Source organism: Engystomops pustulosus, unplaced genomic scaffold (assembly GCF_040894005.1).
Source record: "Engystomops pustulosus unplaced genomic scaffold, aEngPut4.maternal MAT_SCAFFOLD_511, whole genome shotgun sequence".
Classification (NCBI taxonomy): domain Eukaryota; kingdom Metazoa; phylum Chordata; class Amphibia; order Anura; family Leptodactylidae; genus Engystomops; species Engystomops pustulosus.
Window position 1 is genome coordinate 1 of NW_027285390.1, and position 10,000 is coordinate 10,000.

Genomic DNA, 10,000 nt, shown 5'->3' on the forward strand with positions numbered 1-10,000 from the left:
CTTCGGCGGCAGAGAAAAGCAACAAAAATACCGGTCAGAGAAGGGGAGTTTTGGTCGACTCTGCCAGGTTTTTGCACTAAGTCAGATCCGTAATGCCAGCGGGACTGAGTCGCTTTTGCGTGCCGTGGTCCTGGAGGCCTGCTCGGACAGAGCGGTCCTTCGGGTCCCGCGGGAAGGGGCATTTCATGTTCCTCTGCGGGAGGTGATCCATTTTCTGCGGGAAATGGCGAGCCCCTTCGGCTACAAGAGTGTGGAGGTCCCGCTCAACAGTCTACGTCCTTAACCATCGGGGACTTTGTAGATTTTGCCCAAAATCGCTCTCCGCAGAACAGAGCGTGAGGTCTCCGCGGCGGAGGCCGGAAAAGGTGCGAGGTGAGCGGCATGGTATGACTGGGCTCGTGCCGCTCACTGCTACCCGGAGCGTGGCGCCCTCCGGGTAAAAGGCTAGCCGGGGCGAGTAGGTGGGATGACGGGCGCATAAGCAACGCCGTCCCCGCCGTACAAGGTGCCGGTGGCCTGGCGAACCAACGGCGTAAGGCTAGCCAGGGCGTACCGCGGGGCAGAGGGCGCATAAGCCACGCTCTCTCTCCATCCCACCAGCACAAGCGAAATATTTTCAAAGTGTGGGAGAACCGGCTTCCCGACCGGTGGCACTCTGCCTCTCGCTGCCGCCCTCCTGGAAGCGTCCTCGGTCACTCGGAGTACGGCAGATTTAAGAGCTCCGGAATGGTGAAAAAGAACCGGAGAGAGGGCGACTCCGGCTTCTCTCTGCCGGGCGAGGACCACCGCAGGCGGCGGGGACGTCTGACAGGAGACGGCGCTGCGGGCAGGCTTTAAAAGTGCATGGGGTTTTGGCCTCGGCAAAAGTCGAAAAAATTATGCGGTCGGAGCTTTCTGCCCCGGCCGGGGAAGGCTCACCGCCGGCGGCTGCCAACCCCTGGCTTGCCCGCTGGATGCCCTTTCGGAGGCTTCTGAAAAAGAACTGTCAGGCGGGCACCTCTCGGAAGAACCGCAGACCAAAACGACCGGTAAAAATTTTGGGCGATCCGACCCGTAGTGCACCTTCGGCGGCAGAGAAAAGCAACAAAAATACCGGTCAGAGAAGGGGAGTTTTGGTCGACTCTGCCAGGTTTTTGCACTAAGTCAGATCCGTAATGCCAGCGGGACTGAGTCGCTTTTGCGTGCCGTGGTCCTGGAGGCCTGCTCGGACAGAGCGGTCCTGCGGGTCCCGCGGGAAGGGGCATTTCATGTTCCTCTGCGGGAGGTGATCCATTTTCTGCGGGAAATGGCGAGCCCCTTCGGCTACAAGAGTGTGTAGGTCCCGCTCAACAGTCTACGTCCTTAACCATCGGGGACTTTGTAGATTTTGCCCAAAATCGCTCTCCGCAGAACAGAGCGTGAGGTCTCCGCGGCGGAGGCCGGAAAAGGTGCGAGGTGAGCGGCATGGTATGACTGGGCTCGTGCCGCTCACTGCTACCCGGAGCGTGGCGCCCTCCGGGTAAAAGGCTAGCCGGGGCGAGTAGGTGGGATGACGGGCGCATAAGCAACGCCGTCCCCGCCGTACAAGGTGCCGGTGGCCTGGCGAACCACCGGCGTAAGGCTAGCCAAGGGCGTACCGCGGGGCAGAGGGCGCATAAGCCACGCTCTCTCTCCATCCCACCAGCACAAGCGAAAAATTTTCAAAGTGTGGGAGAACCGGCTTCCCGACCGGTTGCACTCTGCCTCTCGCTGCCGCCGTCCTGGAAGCGTCCTCGGTCACTCGGAGTACGGCAGATTTAAGAGCTCCGGAATGGTGAAAAAGAACCGGAGAGAGGGCGACTCCGGCTTCTCTCTGCCGGGCGAGGACCACCGCAGGCGGCGGGGACGTCTGACAGGAGACGGCGCTGCGGGCAGGCTTTAAAAGTGCATGGGGTTTTGGCCTCGGAGAAAGTCGAAAAAATTATGCGGTCGGAGCTGTCTGCCCCGGCCGGGGAAGGCTCACCTCCGGCGGCTGCCAACCCCTGGCTTGCCCGCTGGATGGCCTTTCGGAGGCTGCTGAAAAAGAACTGTCAGGCGGGCACCTCTCGGAAGAACCGCAGACCAAAACGACCGGTAAAAATTTTGGGCGATCCGACCCGTAGTGCACCTTCGGCGGCAGAGAAAAGCAACAAAAATACCGGTCAGAGAAGGGGAGTTTTGGTCGACTCTGCCAGGTTTTTGCACTAAGTCAGATCCGTAATGCCAGCGGGACTGAGTCGCTCTTGCGTGCCGTGGTCCTGGAAGCCTGCTCGGACAGAGTGGTCCTTCGGGTCCCGCGGGAAGGGGCATTTCATGTTCCTCTGCGGGAGGTGATCCATTTTCTGCGGGAAATGGCGAGCCCCTTCGGCTACAAGAGTGTGTAGGTCCCGCTCAACAGTCTACGTCCTTAACCATCGGGGACTTTGTAGATTTTGCCCAAAATCGCTCTCCGCAGAACAGAGCGGGAGGTCTCCGCGGCGGAGGCCGGAAAAGGTGCGAGGTGAGCGGCATGGTATGACTGGGCTCGTGCCGCTCACTGCTACCCGGAGCGTGGCGCCCTCCGGGTAAAAGGCTAGCCGGGGCGAGTAGGTGGATTGACGGGCGCATAAGCAACGCCGTCCCCGCCGTACAAGGTGCCGGTGGCCTGGCGAACCACCGGCGTAAGGCTAGCCAAGGGCGTACCGCGGGGCAGAGGGCGCATAAGCCACGCCGTCCCCGCTGTACAAGGTGCCGGTGGCCTGGCGAACCACCGGCGTAAGGCTAGCCAAGGGCGTACCGCGGGGCAGAGGGCGCATAAGCCACGCTCTCTCTCCATCCCACCAGAACAAGCGAAAAAATTTCAAAGTGTGGGAGAACCGGCTTCCCGACCGGTGGCACTCTGCCTCTCGCTGCCGCCCTCTGGAAGCGTCCTCGGTCACTCGGTGTCCGGCAGATTTCAGAGCTCCGGAATGGTGAAAAAGAACCGGTGAGAGGGCGAATCCGGCTTCTCTCTGCCGGGCGAGGACCACCGCAGGCGGCAAGGGACGTCTGCCAGGAGACGGCGCTGCGGGCAGGCTTTAAAAGTGCATGGGGTTTTGGCCTCGGCGAAAGTCGAAAAAATTTTGCGGTCGGAGCTGTCTGCCCCGGCCGGGGAAGGCTCACCGCCGGCGGCTGCCAACCCCTGGCTTGCCCGCTGGATGCCCTTTCGGAGGCTGCTGAAAAAGAACTGTCAGGCGGGCACCTCTCGGAAGAACCGCAGACCAAAACGACCGGTAAAAATTTTGGGCGATCCGACCCTCAGTGCACCTTCGGCGGCAGAGAAAAGCAACAAAAACACCGGTCAAAGAAGGGAGGTTTTGGTCGACTCTGCCTGGTTTTTGCACTAAGTCAGATCCGTAATGCCAGCGGGACTGAGTCGCTTTTGCGTGCCGTGGTCCTGGAGGCCTGCTCGGACAGAGCGGTCCTTCGGGTCCCGCGGGAAGGGGCATTTCATGTTCCTCTGCGGGAGGTGGTCCATTTTCTGCGGGAAATGGCGAGCCCCATCGGCTACAAGAGTGTGTAGGTCCCGCTCAACAGTCTACGTCCTTAACCATCGGGGACTTTGTAGATTTTGGCAGAAATCGCCCCCCGCAGGTCCTAGCGGGAGGTCTCCGCGGCGGAGGCCGGAGAGGGCGCGAGGTGAGCGGCATGGTATGACTGGGTTCGTGCCGCTCACTGGTACCCGGAGCGTGGCGCCCTCCGGGTAAAAGGCTAGCCGGGGCGAGTAGGTGGGTTGACGGGCGCATAAGCCACGCCGTCCCCGCCGTACAAGGTGCCGGTGGCCTGGCGAACCACCGGCGTAAGGCCAGCCAGGGCGGACCGCGGGGCAGAGGGCGCATAAGCCACGCTCTCTCTCCATCCCACCAGAACAAGCGAAAAATTTTCAAAGTGTGGGAGAACCGGCGACCCGACCGGTGGCACTCTGCCTCTCGCTGCCGCCCTCCTGGAAGCGTCCTCGGTCACTCGGTGTCCGGCAGATTTCAGAGCTCCGGAATGGTGAAAAAGAACCGGTGAGAGGGCGAAACCGGCTTCTCTCTGCCGGGCGAGGACCACCGCAGGCGGCAAGGGACGTCTGACAGGAGACGGCGCTGCGGGCAGGCTTTAAAAGTGCATGGGGTTTTGGCCTCGGCGAAAGTCGAAAAAATTTTGCGGTCGGAGCTGTCTGCCCCGGCCGGGGAAGGCTCACCGCCGGCGGCTGCCAACCCCTGGCTTGCCCGCTGGATGCCCTTTCGGAGGCTGCTGAAAAAGAACTGTCAGGCGGGCACCTCTCGGAAGAACCGCAGACCAAAACGACCGGTAAAAATTTTGGGCGATCCGACCCTCAGTGCACCTTCGGCGGCAGAGAAAAGCAACAAAAATACCGGTCAGAGAAGGGGAGTTTTGGTCGACTCTGCCAGGTTTTTGCACTAAGTCAGATCCGTAATGCCAGCGGGACTGAGTCGCTCTTGCGTGCCGTGGTCCTGGAAGCCTGCTCGGACAGAGTGGTCCTTCGGGTCCCGCGGGAAGGGGCATTTCATGTTCCTCTGCGGGAGGTGATCCATTTTCTGCGGGAAATGGCGAGCCCCTTCGGCTACAAGAGTGTGTAGGTCCCGCTCAACAGTCTACGTCCTTAACCATCGGGGACTTTGTAGATTTTGCCCAAAATCGCTCTCCGCAGAACAGAGCGGGAGGTCTCCGCGGCGGAGGCCGGAAAAGGTGCGAGGTGAGCGGCATGGTATGACTGGGCTCGTGCCGCTCACTGCTACCCGGAGCGTGGCGCCCTCCGGGTAAAAGGCTAGCCGGGGCGAGTAGGTGGATTGACGGGCGCATAAGCAACGCCGTCCCCGCCGTACAAGGTGCCGGTGGCCTGGCGAACCACCGGCGTAAGGCTAGCCAAGGGCGTACCGCGGGGCAGAGGGCGCATAAGCCACGCCGTCCCCGCTGTACAAGGTGCCGGTGGCCTGGCGAACCACCGGCGTAAGGCTAGCCAAGGGCGTACCGCGGGGCAGAGGGCGCATAAGCCACGCTCTCTCTCCATCCCACCAGAACAAGCGAAAAAATTTCAAAGTGTGGGAGAACCGGCTTCCCGACCGGTGGCACTCTGCCTCTCGCTGCCGCCCTCCTGGAAGCGTCCTCGGTCACTCGGTGTCCGGCAGATTTCAGAGCTCCGGAATGGTGAAAAAGAACCGGTGAGAGGGCGAATCCGGCTTCTCTCTGCCGGGCGAGGACCACCGCAGGCGGCAAGGGACGTCTGCCAGGAGACGGCGCTGCGGGCAGGCTTTAAAAGTGCATGGGGTTTTGGCCTCGGCGAAAGTCGAAAAAATTTTGCGGTCGGAGCTGTCTGCCCCGGCCGGGGAAGGCTCACCGCCGGCGGCTGCCAACCCCTGGCTTGCCCGCTGGATGCCCTTTCGGAGGCTGCTGAAAAAGAACTGTCAGGCGGGCACCTCTCGGAAGAACCGCAGACCAAAACGACCGGTAAAAATTTTGGGCGATCCGACCCTCAGTGCACCTTCGGCGGCAGAGAAAAGCAACAAAAACACCGGTCAAAGAAGGGAGGTTTTGGTCGACTCTGCCTGGTTTTTGCACAAAGTCAGATCCGTAATGCCAGCGGGACTGAGTCGCTTTTGCGTGCCGTGGTCCTGGAGGCCTGCTCGGACAGAGCGGTCCTTCGGGTCCCGCGGGAAGGGGCATTTCATGTTCCTCTGCGGGAGGTGGTCCATTTTCTGCGGGAAATGGCGAGCCCCATCGGCTACAAGAGTGTGTAGGTCCCGCTCAACAGTCTACGTCCTTAACCATCGGGGACTTTGTAGATTTTGGCAGAAATCGCCCCCCGCAGGTCCTAGCGGGAGGTCTCCGCGGCGGAGGCCGGAGAGGGCGCGAGGTGAGCGGCATGGTATGACTGGGTTCGTGCCGCTCACTGGTACCCGGAGCGTGGCGCCCTCCGGGTAAAAGGCTAGCCGGGGCGAGTAGGTGGGTTGACGGGCGCATAAGCCACGCCGTCCCCGCCGTACAAGGTGCCGGTGGCCTGGCGAACCACCGGCGTAAGGCCAGCCAGGGCGGACCGCGGGGCAGAGGGCGCATAAGCCACGCTCTCTCTCCATCCCACCAGAACAAGCGAAAAATTTTCAAAGTGTGGGAGAACCGGCGACCCGACCGGTGGCACTCTGCCTCTCGCTGCCGCCCTCCTGGAAGCGTCCTCGGTCACTCGGTGTCCGGCAGATTTCAGAGCTCCGGAATGGTGAAAAAGAACCGGAGAGGGGGCGACTCCGGCTTCTCTCTGCCGGGCGAGGACCACCGCAGGCGGCAAGGGACGTCTGACAGGAGACGGCGCTGCGGGCAGGCTTTAAAAGTGCATGGGGTTTTGGCCTCGGCGAAAGTCGAAAAAATTTTGCGGTCGGAGCCGTCTGCCCCGGCCGGGGAAGGCTCACCGCCGGCGGCTGCCAACCCCTGGCTTGCCCGCTGGATGGCCTTTCGGAGGCTGCTGAAAAAGAACTGTCAGGCGGGCACCTCTCGGAAGAACCGCAGACCAAAACGACCGGTAAAAATTTTGGGCGATCCGACCCTCAGTGCACCTTCGGCGGCAGAGAAAAGCATCAAAAATACCGGTCAAAGAAGCGAGGTTTTGGTCGACTCTGCCAGGTTTTTGCACAAAGTGTTGGCATCGTGCGGCGTCGCGCTTTGCCGTACCGTATCCCCAATGGAGCGGCGCCCGGCGGGGTAGGCTAGCCAGGTGAGGTCGAGGGCGGGAGGACGGGACGTAAGCCAGGCCGTTCTCCACAAGAAATTCCGGACGCGGAGACCCCTTCTCCGCCCTACGGTCCCCAATGGGGTGGCGCCCGGCGGGTGAGGCTAGCCATGGGAGGACGGGACGTAAGCCAGGCCGTTCTCCACAAGAAATTCCGTACGCGGAGACCCCTTCTCCGCCCTACGGTCCCCAATGGGGTGGCGCCCGGCGGGTGAGGCTAGCCATGTGAGGTCGAGGGCGGGAGGACGGGACGTAAGCCAGGCCGTTCTCCACAAGTAAATTCCGGACGCGGAGACCCCTTCTCCGCCCTACGGTCCCCAATGGGGTGGCGCCCGGCGGGTGAGGCTAGCCATGTGAGGTCGAGGGCGGGAGGACGGGACGTAAGCCAGGCCGTTCTCCACAAGTAAATTCCGGACGCGGAGACCCCTTCTCCGCCCTACGGTCCCCAATGGGGTGGCTCCCGGCGGGTGAGGCTAGCCATGTGAGGTCGAGGGCGGGAGGACGGGACGCAAGCCAGGCCGTTCTCCACAAACTCCCAGCGGTAGAGTCTCGGCTCTCCGCTCTTTTGATCGATCTGACACAGCGCGATCCGGCGGGGCAGGGCACTTTGCTCGGTCAGGGGTATTGGCCCCGGCCGGTTTATGGTAAAGCGTTCCTTAGCCTCAGTCTTGGTCGCGCATCAATCCCCCGCTCCCCGTGAGCGGCTGTCGTCCTCTGCCTAAGGTTGTGTAGCGCGGTGCCAGTGTGGTCCTCGCACGGCCCCGCTCCTGCCACAGCGGTAGGACTCTCTGCTTCGGCTGAGGTTTGCTACGAAGCGTATGGAACGGGCGTACTCCACCGTACCGTGGGTGGGGGGCGGCGGCGTTGGCGGCGGCAGCGTCCAGCGCGGAGCTCCGGCTCCCGCGGCAGCGCCTCGCCTAGTGTCCCTCGGGCAAGTCCAATCGCCCCCCGCCCGGTCGGAGAGCGCAGACACACCTCTGTGTCCACGGTTTATTTCCGCAGCACGAAAAGGGACGGCTCCCGCCTGCTCCTCGCGGCGGCGACGAGGCTTAGACCCACCGTGGCGTATCCGCGGTAGGTATGCTCGTCGGTCGGAGGAGCGGTTGCGGTCGAGTGGTCCCCAGTGTACCCTGTTAGCGCTGCCCGCCTACGCCTGAAGAGCTGCGGACCGAGAAAAAGGTTCGCTCCGCTGCTGACGGCGAAGCGCGCGGCACGCCGCGGAAGAGGAGAGGGAGCGGTCGCCCCCGGGGCGGCTCCCCTCCGAGTCCGGCAGAAGCAGAGATTGTAGCGGAGGGGGGGGTTTCTAAATTCCCCGGGCGTGTTATCCCCAGCGGTAGCCTTTGAACTCTTCAACCGCAAGCACGATCGCACGTTCACAGCACCCGTCACTAGGAGCCGGGCCAGAGGCGGGCGGCAGACGAAACCGACATGAGCGCTTAAGGGTATTGCACCCCCGGCGCCCAGACCCTGGAAATTGAGTCTGCCCCCAAAGCCCACCCGCGTCCTCCTTGGCGCTCCCGGAGTACATGGTCGTAGATGGGCCATCGGTCGCTAATGCCAAACTGCGTCCCAGGGGTGCGTCCCCTCTGACCAACGGCAGACCCATCCCTCTCGCCAATCCGCGGATCCCCGCCAGGTCCCGAACAGGGCTCGTCCTTTAGCGTTTCAAATGCGCCCTCCCCGCCATACGAGGGGTTGAGGACCGTAGCCTTCCCTTACGAGAGGCACCAGGGGTGCGCCTGCTCGAGGGCCCGGCCGTGGGCGTAACGCTTGGGCCGCCCGGGGGAGTCGGTAGACCATGGGAGACCAACACTCGCACACGAACGTTGCCCGTGCTTTTGTGGAAGAGAGCTTCTTGCGAGGTTGTCGCTGCGGTGGCGCCCGGACAAACCCTATCCCTAAAACTTCTGGGGAATTGGCGTCTAAGCCTGCACCCTGCACGGTATCCCTGCACCCACGAAGGGGGCCGTGGAAGGCTTGGGGTCGCGCCGGCGAAACCGACCGGATGCCCGGGGTACTGAACCCCCGGGGTCCCACCCTGGAAATTGAGCCGTCCGACCCCGCCACGTCTTCCTAGTGCCCTCCTTGGCTCCCCCGCCTGTGGGCATCGTTAGGGGCTGCGGTCATCAGCGCCGGCTAAGCTTCGGCAACACGGCCGACCCACCCCTTCGGCGCCTGGGGGTGCCTGGTCCCAGTCCGGGCCGTTCCGTAGGGGCGGCTATCCCTTACATGAGGGACTCGGTGCGTCCGCTCGGGCTGCGGGGCTCCGGCTCCGACAGCCGGGGAGCTGGTTTTGACCGCGGGCCTCCACGGGAACCGGCAGGGACCGGACTAGGCGTCAAGCCGAAAATAACCCCGGCACCCTCTGCTTCCAAAGCGAGGGGACCTTTGGCCGAGCGGGGGCACCGGAAGCCGAACCGACCCCAACCCCTCTTCCTACCCCAGGGCTGGGCTGACCAATCCCCTGATCGGGTCTAAAATGGAAGAAGGGGATTCGAGGGAAGGGGCTGGCGGAAGGCAGTTGCCCGACGGAGTAGGCGAAGGCCAGGCCGTTTCCGAGTCCCGAGCAGAGGAGGGCGAACTCGGCTCTTCATCGACCGACGGCGAGGCGAGGGCGGTGGCTGCCGCGGGGAAGACTCCATTGCTCGTCAGCGCGCTAGGAGCGGGGCCGACTGGCTGCTCGGGGTATGGCATCCCCGGGGGCCCACCCTGGAAATCTTCGCTCCTCAGCCGCTGCAGGTTATAAGGTCCCGCCGCGCGTAAGCGCTCAACTCTCCGACCCACGGATGTCGAGCCCATGGTGAGCCGGCCGTTTCGTACGGGGAAAAGGGGTCCTCTGGCCCCACATCGATCGAGGGGGTTTAGATCCGCGGAGGCACGCACCGCGAGGCGAATCGCTGCTTTTCCCCAAGAGGTTAACCTTCAAACCACCGAGTAGGTTCGGGGCAGGGCCGACAGTCTGCACTGGGGTATTGCATCCCTGGTGGGGCGACCCTGGAAATCTCTGCCCCTTTCCACTCTTTCGGTTGGGCCTCTCGTCGGGGCGAGCGTAAGTCGGCAAGCAGACGTGGGAAGAGGCTTCTTACCGGTGACACTCCCTTCGTGAGAGAGGCAGGTACTCGCCCCGGACCCCGGTCCAAATCTGCGCGGGCCGGACGGCCTCGGCCCTAGCCGAAGGCCGCTCCCGCGAAGCCAGGGAGCCGAAAAAATAACCCCGACACCCTCCGCGACCTCGCGTGCTTCCAAAGCGAGGGGAAACTT